The sequence below is a fragment of the Pelobates fuscus genome, chromosome 6 (genome assembly GCF_036172605.1).
Source record: "Pelobates fuscus isolate aPelFus1 chromosome 6, aPelFus1.pri, whole genome shotgun sequence".
In the NCBI taxonomy this organism is placed as follows: domain Eukaryota; kingdom Metazoa; phylum Chordata; class Amphibia; order Anura; family Pelobatidae; genus Pelobates; species Pelobates fuscus.
In genome coordinates this window covers 160,937,355-160,950,406 of record NC_086322.1, presented here as the reverse complement: position 1 = coordinate 160,950,406, position 13,052 = coordinate 160,937,355, and positions in this window count along the sequence as shown.

Here is a 13,052-nt window from a genome sequence, read left to right as displayed (position 1 = left end):
ATTGAGGCAGGCAGACTAGGCACTGTCTAAACATAAGGTGTAATCTTAAACATTATGGCAGAATGTATAACTTGATATGATCACTTGCCTGCCTCTAGCACGAAGTCTAAGCTTGAGTATAGCTCTAAATAGCTTAATCCTGCAACACTTAGCTAATAAGTCTATATCTGTTAAAGTTGTAACTCATCTTCATAAAATTACTAATCTAAAAAATGCACTATTGTCAATGCCACTGTTTAGCCTGTGTAATAAGCATATATACGCTGTTGTGGCGTTTGTCGCTGTTAATGTACTTAACTGTGCAACAAAAATAAAGAATTTAAAAAAAAATAGTAAAACATATCACAGCGATGATATTGTCAGTGAATGACTTTTGGCATTTTTCACACACAAACGGCCCTTTCACTAATGCTATCATTGTTTTGATGCGTTTTAATGTTTCAAAACACTAATATTTGTGTTCAGTGAAGTCTCCGGAATATAACAGTACCCTCCATGTACAGGTTTTATAGTGTTTTTGAAAGTTACAGGGTCAAATATAAGGCTTGATTTTCCATTTTTTCACATTGAAATTTGCCAGATTGGTTATGTTGCCTTCAAGAGTGTATGGCAGCCCAGGAATGAGAATTAACCCATGGTGGCATACCATTTGAAAAAGAAGACAACACAAGGTATTGTAAATGGGGTATGCTCAGTCTTTTTTAGTAGCCACTTAGTCACAAACACTGGCCAAAGTTAGCGTTCATAATTGTGTTTTGCATTTTTAACACACAAACAAATATAAATGCTAACTTTGGCCAGTGTTTGTGAGTAAGTGGCTACTAAAAAAGACTGGACATACCTCATATTGTCTACTTAAAAAAAAAAATTACATGTGAGGTGTGATTCCGAGATTTATGACAGTTAACAGTGTTACAATGTCACTATTGATAAATTTTAAAAATATATATTTTGAAACCGCAATGTCCTAATTATACTTATAGTCCTATTACTTTCCAAACAAAGCTAATAACATGTTAACATTGCATATTTCTAAACTCAGGACAAAATTTAGAAACTATTTAGCATGGGTTTTTTGTGGTCGTTGTAGATGTGTAACAGGTTTTGGTTGTCAAAGTCGAAAACGTTTTTTTTTTTTTTTTTAAATGTCATCATATTTTATAATTATTTTTATAGTAAATTAGATGATATGATGAAAATAATGGTATCTTTAGAAAGACCATTTAATGGCAAGAAAAACAGTATATAATATGTGTGGGTACAGTAAACGAGTAAGAGGAAAATTACAGCTAAACTCTAACACTGCAGAAATGTACAAACAGCCCTGGTCCTAAACGGTAAGAAAATTGAAAAGCGGGCTGGTCACTCAGGGGTTAACCACATAAAGCTTCTGTGACAAACTGAGCCTCGTCACGTGTTCTTGGAGGGGCCTGCTGGCCAGCCAATTACCAAAAGACTGCAGGCCCTTTAAAAAACTATGTGAACAGACTTGGTTCGTTGATTGACTTATACTGGTTAGTTAACGCTCTAAGCCAATCACTAGCTCCCCATTCATACAAAAGTAACATACCTTTATTTATAATCAAAACTAAACATAGAATTGTGCCACTTAATTTACCACTTTCATATTAAGTGCACCAAACTTATTATATATCATTTTGTTCAGGAGAAACGGGTCTTTCTCCCTATACATATATTGCCTTTGAGACCACATGGCTACCCAGGAATAAAAACCACCCCTATCATGGCATACCATTTGCAAAAATAGACAACCCATGGTATTCAAAATAGGGTATGTCCTTCTCTTCTCTTCTCTTTAGTCTACTTCCTGTAGATCCCTGATGATGGCCCTACCTGGCAGTAAGCATAGAGACAGTATATAGAACAAAAGGATACATTTAACAATGTTTCTCTTTGTCTTCCTCATTTGAGATGTTTGCCCTGGTTTGCCATGTCTGTACTGATGTCATTTGCTAAATCATTGATAGAAATGTAAAAGAAAACGATTAACACAAGTCACAGGTGATTTTCAAAGTTTTATTTAATGCTACAAATTCCAAAGAAAGGACAGTTTCCCTTAAAATATCATGACTGAATGTCCATGACAGTGTTCATTATAAATTATGGCAAACAATAATTCATTTATTTTTCTGAACATCCCTCTTTGTCATAATAATTTTATTAGTTCTTACTTATCGCATGGTTAGCTATTGAATTATTATTATTTTTTTTTTTATATAAAAGACAGGTTAACCTTTCCTGATGCTATCTGAAAAAAAAGCAAAAATAAATCACATTTTCACTTAATTGGAAAAAAGTATATATGCTTTAGCGTATTATTTATATTCTCTTGTCATGTTCAGAGAAGATTTGCAGCTTTGCTACTTAGCTTCATAAGTTGTATTCTTATCTATCTCAAGAGGATGTAAACTGTATTCCATTTTTTTCTTCTACCCCGTTCAGGCACACAGTAGAAAAACAAGCAGAAGAAAAAAAAGTGTGGAAATTAAGTTGGAATATGCCATAAAAGCTTTGGCTCAGCATGTTAGGGGAAAGATAGTCTAGTTTTCGTAGTCTGTTTTCAACACTCACGACAGCTCAGCAGGGTTTGATTACTGCCAATTTCCTCGCTAACTGCAATAGGTAATGCCGAAGAGAGTCAGCTTTCCTATTTAATGACACATTCTCGCATATGATTCTCAGCACAAATCCCCAAACTGTTTTTCTTTATCACAAACCTAATGCCTGTCAGGATTACTTTGCTATCAAAATAAAAGGCAGGCAAGAAAGTTTGAAATATCAAATGTCTTTCTGGTACAGTGCTATAGAATATGCTGGCATTTTATAAAAAAAAAAATCTTATTGAAAAAAACTCAACACATTTTAACTCTCTTATGAAAAGGGTGGGAAAGATGGAAATGTAGAGATATCTGCAGGGGTTAAACAAAGCACAATAGGTTATGTTTTCGATATGACTATGGTACTTATTCATAGGAGGACATAACCAGAAGCTGTATAGACAGATATCCATATATGATGACTGTCCACCCTCTGCCCCTACTTACAGCCATGGGTGCGGGCTCTATAAACAAAATATTAAGTGGACTTGCTAAAGTCTCCCACACCAATCATGGGCAGCAGGATGGTGCTATTAAAAGAGTAATGTGGGGCATCCCAGTAGCCCCTCTTTCCCATCCATAGGTGGTGGTTAGGGGCTAATAATATAATAATGGGGAACATAATTGTTTCCTCTGTTGCCACCCATGGGCAGGTGGATGGGAGCTACTTGCTAATTATTGGGATGGTGGCAATGTTATTTTCCATTAATCAACCTCTGGGTTTTGGGTGGCAGTATTAAAGACATGGGGGGTGGACATACCATTGTCCATCACCTTTAAGTTTCCAAGTCCCAAGTCACACCAACAACAAAAAAAATTCTACCTTCCCCCTCACCTTAATAATATGGAGGAAAGTTACAAATCCAGCACCTGTAATAAAAACTCATATTTACCTCCAGAATTATTCTTTCATAATTTTCTTTCCTGGCTAATCATGGCAGCATTTAACATATGGGTTTAGCTCCTCCCTCTAACCCTCAGGACAGGAAACACAATCAATCAAACAATTAAGCCTACCTTCCCCTAGTATATTAGGTACCCCAGTATCCTCCACACCTCAGTCTTTTCCTGTCCTCCTAGCCCTAGGACAGTTTATATTTTTTTTTTCTCAGTTTGTCTGAATATTTTTTTTTTGCTCACCTGACCATGTTTGATATGGTCTTGTCCCTGTGGAGGTCAGCCTCCCTCCTCAGGAAGCCCAGGCACATGTAGCCCAATCTCCATGGAGTTGGGAACCCCTGGGAGCCTGGGTGGTTAGTTCCACAGGCTGTGGGAATCCTCTGGCGTCCTGTGTGTGCTACAGACCTCGATCAGACGATCAGCATGACGGTAAGACGCTCGCGCATGCGCAATTCGTCCGACCGGACTCAGAGTGAATTTTGCCCATGTCCAAAATGGCGGTTTCGCGATCTAGCGACCAAGTGCGCATGTGCGATCCTTTAAAGGTGCAGAGCGAGAAATTTGAAATGGCGGTATTTAGACTAAAAAACGCTCGTTTTCAGTTCCCTTTAAAGATACAGTGCTCTAGTAGACTGTTCTTAAATCTCTGCAGGTAAGTGAATTACTTTTCTTTTACAATCTTCATAATATTGGGCTGGGAATACATTATCTTTTTTTTAATGTTCTTAGCCCTACAGTCAGTATGGATCCATCATCCCCTTCTGCAAAATCAACGAGATCTGCTATAGGTCATAGGTGAGCAATGTTTTTAATTTTTTCTTGATTTCTTCACGTTACTAAAAAGAGTGCATAGAGGGTACAGTCTTATGACTTCTGTATCTTACAGCCCTCGTGACCGGTCCTGTCCCAGATCCCCATCGAGGAGAAGGGAGAAACCGGCAGCCTGCCCTGGATGTGGAACAAGGCCTATGGATAACTGCAGGCTCTGCAGAAGATGCTTAGCCATGGTCGCAGGAGAATCTGATTGCCAGAAGTCACCGCAAGCCTCTACCTCCTCAGCCAAGGATATTGCGTATTGGATTAAGCAAGCAGTGGTGGAGGGAATTGCTGAATCTCACAAGAATAAGAGATCAAGAGGTGAGACCTTCGGCATGGATTCAGATCAGTCTGAAGATGAATACAGACAACCTTCAGTTTACCAGGATTTAGAGCCAATCTCTTCCAGTGAAGAGGAGTATATGGAACAACCTTGCTCCTTGGACTCCAAAGCTATGGAGTATTTGATTATGGCTGTTAGAAGAACATTGGATTTGCCGGAAGAGGCCAAAGAATGTTCAGCTTCTGACAGACATTTTGGAGATTTGCATAAGAAAAGACCTTCCTTCCCAGTTCACAGCTCGATTAAAGACCTGATGAGGAACGAGTGGCAAATTCCTAGTAAAAGGATTACTAGTCAAGGAAGGCTTTCGAAGTTATACCCGATCAAAGAGGAGGATTCCAGATTGTGGACTACGGTCCCTAAAGTGGATGCTCCTATCATTAAGGTTGCTAAAAGATCTACGCTTCCGATTGATAGCAATGCTTCCCTTAAGGAGCCCATGGATACAAGGATTGATGCTGATTTATCTAAAGCCTTCATGACAGAGGGTTTAGGTTGCCATCCGGCCGTATCCATTTCTGCTTTGTCTAGAGCCATGCGTTCATGGTTGCTTGACTTGGAGGATGTCATCGATAAAGGTGTTAGTAGACGTCAGATGGCAGAATCCTTAAGAGATATCAAACTCGCCAGTGACTGGCTTTTGGAATCCTCCACTGACCTCATTAGAATTCTTTCTAAGGTTATGGCTCATTCAGTCACCGCTAGAAGGGCGCTTTGGCTGAGGTCCTGGGGGGCAGACCTTTCCTCTAAGAATAATTTATGCTCACTTCCCTTTATGGGAGAAGTGCTTTTTGGGAAGCCGCTGGATGAAGCTATTAAAAAAGCGGCTGAGGTTAAACAGGTCATGCTGCCACAAGATAGACGTCCTAAGACACCTCATTTGGACCGCAGACCTTTTAGGGATCAAGGCTACTTTAGGGAAAGTAAGACCTACAGACCGGGCAGAGAATTCTCAAGGCATTCCAATTGGAAGAGCGGCCAGAATGTCAAATCCTCTAGGGGCAAGACGCAGACTTCTTCCTTTCGCCCCAACAAGCAATTATGAAGGTGGCTTACTCCAGGTTCCTCGAGTGGGAGCACGTCTTTTATTCTTTCAGAGGGCCTGGGAAATCATTCCAGATGCTTGGGTCAGATCCATTATCAGCGGAGGTTATCATCTGGAATTCGAAGAATATCCGCCTCCACCAAGGTTTATTCGCACAAGGCTTCCTGCCAACATCCAAAAAAGAGAGATTCTGAGTCTTTATGTCTACAATCTTCTTATGGAAAAAGCCATTGTACCTGTACCCATAAGAGAAAGATTCCAGAGTTATTATTCTCCCCTGTTTTTGGTCAAGAAGCCGGAAGGAAAATGGAGACCTATTCTAGACCTCCACCAGCTCAACCTTTACCTGAGAGTCAGAAGATTTTGCATGGAATCCATTCGCTCCATCATTCCTGTTGTTTATCGCCAAGATTGGATGATATCAGTAGATCTCAGGGATGCCTATTTTCATGTCCCTATCACGATCGCCCATCAAAAGTTTCTCAGGTTTTGTGTCCGGAAAGAACACTTTCAATTTCAGGCCTTTCCTTTTGGTATAAGCACGGCCCCAAGGACCTTCTCGAAGGTTCTGGTCACCATCATTGCCTTGCTCAGAAAATAAGGTGTACCGGTGTTTCACTACCTGGACGACATCCTGGTAGTGGCCCCGGACCTAGGATTAATATTCCAACACAGACAACTAGTCCTCGACACTCTATCTCATTTCGGTTGGCTCATCAACTACGAGAAGAGTCACTTGCATCCTTCAAGAGAACTGATATTCCTGGGAGCAAATTTCAATACAGACATGGCGGTTGTATCCCTCGCACACAACAGAAAGATCATACTTCAAGATTGGATAAGGGACTTCAGACTGAAGACTTCAGCCTCGGAAAGAGAGTTTATGAGGCTCCTGGGGACTCTCTCCTCCACAATAGAGCTTGTCAGGTGGGCTCAGTGGAACCTTCGCCCTCTTCAGCAATTTTTTCTGAAAAATTTCAGGACCAGCTCGAGGGATTGGGAGACACTGATTCGCATTCCTTTGGTTCTGAAACAGAAGCTCCTTTGGTGGATGTCGTGGGAAAATATCTCCTGAGGATTCCCCTTGCGGGAAATAGATTGGGTGGTCATTATGACGGATGCCAGTCTGACAGGTTGGGGGGCGCACTTAGGCAATCGATTTTTTCAAGCAAAATGGCCTCTGAAAACTCAATGCTTGCCTTCCAACATTAGAGAACTAAGAGCTACTTTCCTGGCTCTTCTTCATTTTCAACATGTCATCAGGCATTGCTGGGTCAAGTTGAGAGTGGACAACAAAGCAGCTGCTGCCTACATAAACCATCAAGGCGAAACAAGGAGTGTAGCCCTGATGAGAGAGATCGTTCCCATTATGACCTGGGCTCAGAATCATGTGGAGGGCCTGTGTGCCACCTATCTCCCAGGGAAGGAAAATGTATTAGCAGATTTCCTCAGCAGACACCTGATAGAAGCTTCAGAATGGCAACTTTCCAGGAGGATCTTCACCCAGTTGGTCCAGAAGTGGGGTCTTCCCCAAGTAGACGTCATGGCGACCTTTCGGAATGCACAGGTTCCATGCTTTGTGTCGAGGAGATACCATCCAAAGGCGGTTGCTCAGGATGCTCTATCCATCAATTGGGTATTCAATCTGGCTTATGTCTTTCCTCTGATTCCCCTCATACACGCTGTTCTGAGAAAGATCTCCAAGGAACATTGCAAGGTGATAGCTGTCCTTCCCAAGGCTATCGATTGACCTGCCTTGGGAACTTCCAGTCTCAGAAGACCTGCTGATTCAGGGTCCAGTGTTTCATCTGGAGCCTCACAAATGCAGGCTCCATGCATGGCTATTGAGAGGAAGTCTCTAGTTGAACATGGCCTTTCGTACCAGGTTATCTCAACCCTGTTACGTTCCAGGAATACTTCTACGTCTTCTACTTACCATAAGGTATGGGAAGCCTTTGCACGATGGTGTAATTCCACGGTTCAAGATTTAGGTTCCCCTTCCGTGTCTCAGGTTCTGGGTTTCCTACAAGCAGGCCTGAAGAGAGGCCTTCAACTTAACACGCTTAAAGTGCACTGCTCGGCTCTTTCGGCTCTTTCTGGTGTTCGTTGGGCATTAAATCCTATTGTGATTCGATTCTTCAAATCAGTCATTAGGATTAGACCTCCTATCAAGGGATTCTCAGCTCCTTGGAATCTGCCTCTGGTTCTGCAGGCCTTGACGGAACATCCCTTCGAACCTATCGATGAGGTCCCTATTGTCAGGATCGGGACAGGGATCCAACACGCAGAGTACAAACAGGTACAGGGTACGTATACCGGACCTTAGAATGGCCGGACTAACGTAAGTAGTAGTAAAGAATGGTCTAGAGGCAAGCCGAGGTCGAGGGAACGAGAGAGCAGGTAAACGAGAGACAAGCCGAGTCAAAGGGTAATAGAGGTAAACGAGGTAGAACAGACAAGCCGGGTCAAAACCAAAGAAACTAACAAAATACAAGAGCACAGAGTGACTAGACAAGCTAGAACCACGACAGGGCAATGAACAAACGTAGAAAGCCCTCTTTTATACCCTGATTCTAAACACGTAATCACGCCCCGACGAATCCTCATTCGTGCTTGGGGCTTGATTGACAGATCGGGTTGAGTTGTCGTCATGACGTCGGCTACTGAACGCCGCGTCATAAAAGGAAGTGGATCCCTCGCGGCCGGCGTGTAAACGACCGAGGGAACCGCGAGGAACGAGTGATTCAACCCTTTTGCGAGGAAGAACGTCCAAGTGTCTCACCTCCACAGAGGTAGAGACAGCAGGTACCCTGTCAGTACCCCCCCCCCCCTCAGAAACGCCCACCGGGCGGAAGGAACCGGGACGAGATGGAAAACGGGATTGAAAAGCCCTGCGGAGGCGAGGCGCATGCACATCCTCCTGAGGTATCCAAGACCTCTCCTCAGGACCATATCCCTTCCAATCAACCAAATATTGTAACCTCCCCCGGGAGATACGAGAATCGATGATGGAATTGATCTCATACTCCTCTTGTCCCTCAACCTGAACAGAGCGAGGAGCGGATGCAGTGGAGGAAAACTTGTTACATATTAGGGGTTTTAACAAGGAAACATGAAAGGAGTTAGGAATGCGTAAGGCAGATGGAAGAGCCAGACGATACGCAACAGGGTTAATTCGAGTCAGGACCCTGTAAGGTCCAATGTAACGAGGAGCGAATTTCATAGAAGGAACCTTCAAGCGAATGTTTTTGGTACTCAACCATACCCTGTCCCCTGGAACAAAGACTGGAGCCGCCCTTCTATGTTTATCAGCGTGTTTCTTGAACAACATGGAATTATGCAGAAGAATTTGTCGAGTCTGATCCCACAACTTCCTCAGATTGGCAACATGAACATCAACCGACGGTACTCCCTGGGAAGGAGAAACCGAGGGAAGAATGGAGGGATGAAAGCCATAATTCATGAAAAAGGGGCTAGAACGAGTAGAATCACAAACGAGATTGTTGTGTGCGAACTCTGCCCAAGGAATCAGACCAACCCAATCGTCCTGGTGTTCGGAAACGAAACAACGCAAATATTGTTCGATCTTTTGATTAGTGCGTTCAGCAGCTCCGTTAGACTGGGGATGATAGGCAGAAGAGAAATTCAATTTGATACCCATTTGAGAGCAGAATGACTTCCAAAAACGGGAAACAAATTGGGAACCTCTATCAGAAACAATTTCGGAAGGTATCCCATGTAAACGAAATATCTCTTTAGCGAATATCTCAGCCAATTCAGGGGAAGATGGAAGTTTAGGTAAGGGCACGAAATGAGCCATCTTAGTAAACCTGTCAACCACCGTGAGAATCACAGTCTGTTTTTTAGAAACAGGTAAATCGACAATGAAGTCCATAGCCAAACAGGTCCATGGTTTCTCGGGAATTTCCAAGGGATGCAAAAGCCCACATGGAAGCGTCTGAGGTCGTTTAGTCTTCATACAGACCTCACATGCTTCGACGAAATCCCTAATATCTTTACGTAAGGTGGGCCACCAGAAATCTTTGGCTATTAAGGAACATGTCTTACGAATGCCAGGATGCCCAGCCACCTTACTATTGTGAAAGCATTGTAGCAGTTCTAGTTGGAGTTCAGCAGGAACAAAATGCCGTGACTCAGGACTCTGTCTAGGAGCCAGATGTTGTAGCTTCATAATCTCGGCAAGCAACGGAGAATGAATCCTGAGGCTAGTGTTGGCGATAATATTGCACTTGGGAACTATAGAAGAGAAAACCGTCTCAGATATAGTAGAAGGTTCATGTTGGCGAGACAAAGCATCGGCCTTAGAGTTCTTAGAACCAGGTCTATAAGTGAGCACGTAATTGAAATGGGTGAGGAACAAGGACCAACGAGCTTGTCTGGCGGATAAGCGCTTGGCCTCCCCAATATAAGACAAGTTCTTGTGATCCATCAGAATAGTAACAGGATGCAAGGTCCCCTCCAATAAATGTCTCCACTCCTTTAAGGCCATGATAACAGCTAGTAGTTCCCTGTCACCAATATCATATCTGCTTTCAGTCCCAGATAGTTTCTTGAAAAAAAACCACATGGATGTAATGGTTTATCCACGCCTAACCTTTGAGACAAGATGGCACCTATACCTGTCTCTGAGGCGTCTACCTCGAGTAGGAAAGGTAAAGTTGTATCAGGGTGAACTAAAATTGGTGCAGAAGCAAAAAGTTCCTTAAGTGTCTTGAAGGCAACAAGAGCTTCAGTAGACCAAGTCTTAGTGTCAGCCCCCTGTCTGGTCATATTGGTAATAGGAGCAATAATGGAAGAGTATCCTTTAATGAAGCGCCTATAATAATTGGAGAATCCAATAAACCTCTGAATGGCCTTGAGACCCCTAGGTAATGGCCAATCTAAAATAGACCGGAGTTTATCCGGATACATTTTAAAGCTTTCCCAAGAAATCACGTAACCAAGAAAGTTTATCTGAGATTGATCAAAACTACATTTCTCCAATTTGCAGTACAACCCATGTTGTAGGAGTTTGCGCAATACCCTTCTGACTTGTCTGTGGTGGGTCTCAATTTCTCTAGAGTGTATTAGTATATCATCTAAATATACAATAACACAATCCTGTTGAAATTCCCTAAGAACTTCATTGATCAGATCCTGAAATACTGCCGGTGCATTACAGAGCCCAAAAGGCATTACCGTGTACTCATAGTGCCCATATCGAGTATTGAACGCTGTTTTCCACTCGTCTCCCTGCTGAATTCTCACCAAGTTATACGCCCCTCTGAGATCTAACTTGGTGAAAATCTTGGAACCCTTTAAACGATCAAAGAGCTCAGTAATCAAGGGAATTGGGTATGCATTTCTGATAGTTATTTTATTCAGACCTCGGTAATCAATGCAAGGCCTTAACGTGCCATCCTTTTTATTCACAAAAAAAAAAACGGCCCCGGCAGGCGAGGATGATCTCCTAATGAATCCCTTGTCTAGATTCTCACGGATATACTCCTCTAAGACTAAGTTCTCCTTAGTGGATAAAGGATATACATTGCCCCTCGGAGGCATAGTACCAGGTAGGAGATTAATCTTGCAATCAAAGGACCTGTGTGGAGGTAAAGTATCAGCATTCTTCTTGTCAAAGACTGCCTTTAAATCTATGTATCGAGACGGTATTTGTAAGTCTGTAGACTGGGTGGAGTTAACCGGTGTATTACCTACGCAAAGTGGTGAGACTTTCTGTAAACACCTGTCCTGGCAACCCTGACCCCATGAAGTTATCTCCCCTAGCTCCCAATCAATAATAGAGTTATGTTTCTTTAACCATGGATACCCCAGAACTATAGGAACAGAAGGGGAAGAGATAAGCATAAGGGATATATCCTCCTCGTGTAAGATACCAACAGTCAAAATAACAGGTATAGTCTCATGAGAAATCACAGGTTCAGATAATGGTCTACCATCTATGGCCTCAACGGCCAAGGGAGTATCTCTTAGCTGAGATGGGATAGAGTGTTTAGAAACAAAAACTTGGTCGATAAAGCTCTCAGCAGCTACGGAGTCTATCAATGCCATAGTCTTTATTACTCCCTTCTCCCATGCTAAAGAAACCGGTAGTAGAAGCCTGTGATCTTTATAATTGTGTATAGAGGACAAAATAGAAACACCCAAGGCCTGCCCTCTAGAGAAACTTAGGTGCGAGCGTTTCCCGGACGATTAGGACAATTTAGGCGAAGGTGCCCTCTTACTCCACAATACATACACAATCCCTCCTTTCTTCTGTACTGTCTCTCCTCTTCTGAGAGGCGAGTATTGCCTATTTGCATAGGTTCAGAAAAAACTGGGATAGTGGTTTGAGGACTTTGAAATAAAGGCGCTAGTTTAACCCCTTAAGGACCAAACTTCTGGAATAAAAGGGAATCCCGACATGTCACACATGTCATGTGTCCTTAAGGGGTTAAAGGAAGGTCTACGAATATTATCACGAGTGTTCTGTCTCTCTCTTAAACGTTTGTCAATACGAGAAAAAAAAGAAATTAAATCCTCCAAATTTTCAGGGAGCTCTCTAGTAGCCACCTCGTCTAGGATTACATCAGATAATCCGTTTACAAATACGTCTATATAGGCCTGTTCATTCCACTTAACTTCTGCCGCCAAAGACCTGAACTCTAGTGCATAATCCACAAGGGTTTGGTTATCTTGTCTAAGGCGCAATAGTAATCTAGCTGCATTGACCTTTCTACCTGGAGGGTCAAAAGTTCTTCTAAAAGCAGCGACAAAGGCATTATAATTATAGACTAATGGGTTCTCATTCTCCCACAGAGGATTGGCCCATCTCAGAGCCTTATCAATGAGGAGTGTGATAATGAATCCAACCTTTGCCCTATCTGTAGGGTAAGAGCGAGGTTGTAATTCAAAATGAATACCAATTTGGTTTAAGAAACCACGGCACTTCTCCGGAGAACCACCATAACGTACAGGAGGTGTAATACGGGAAGAAGCACCTACAGTGGCTACTTCTAGACCTGAACTTACAGGGGAGATGGACGTAGCACGCATCTCCTCCGGTGGATTACTAGATCGAGATAATAAAGCTTGCAGCGCTAGAGCCATCTGGTCCATTCTGTGTTCCATGGCATCAAATCTAGAATCGGAAGGGCCAACCTGAATGTTTGTACCTGCAGGATCCATGGCCCTGTCGTAATGTCAGGATCGGGACAGGGATCCAACACGCAGAGTACAAACAGGTACAGGGTACGTATACCGGACCTTAGAATGGCCGGACTAACGTAAGTAGTAGTAAAGAATGGTCTAGAGACAAGCCGAGGTCGAG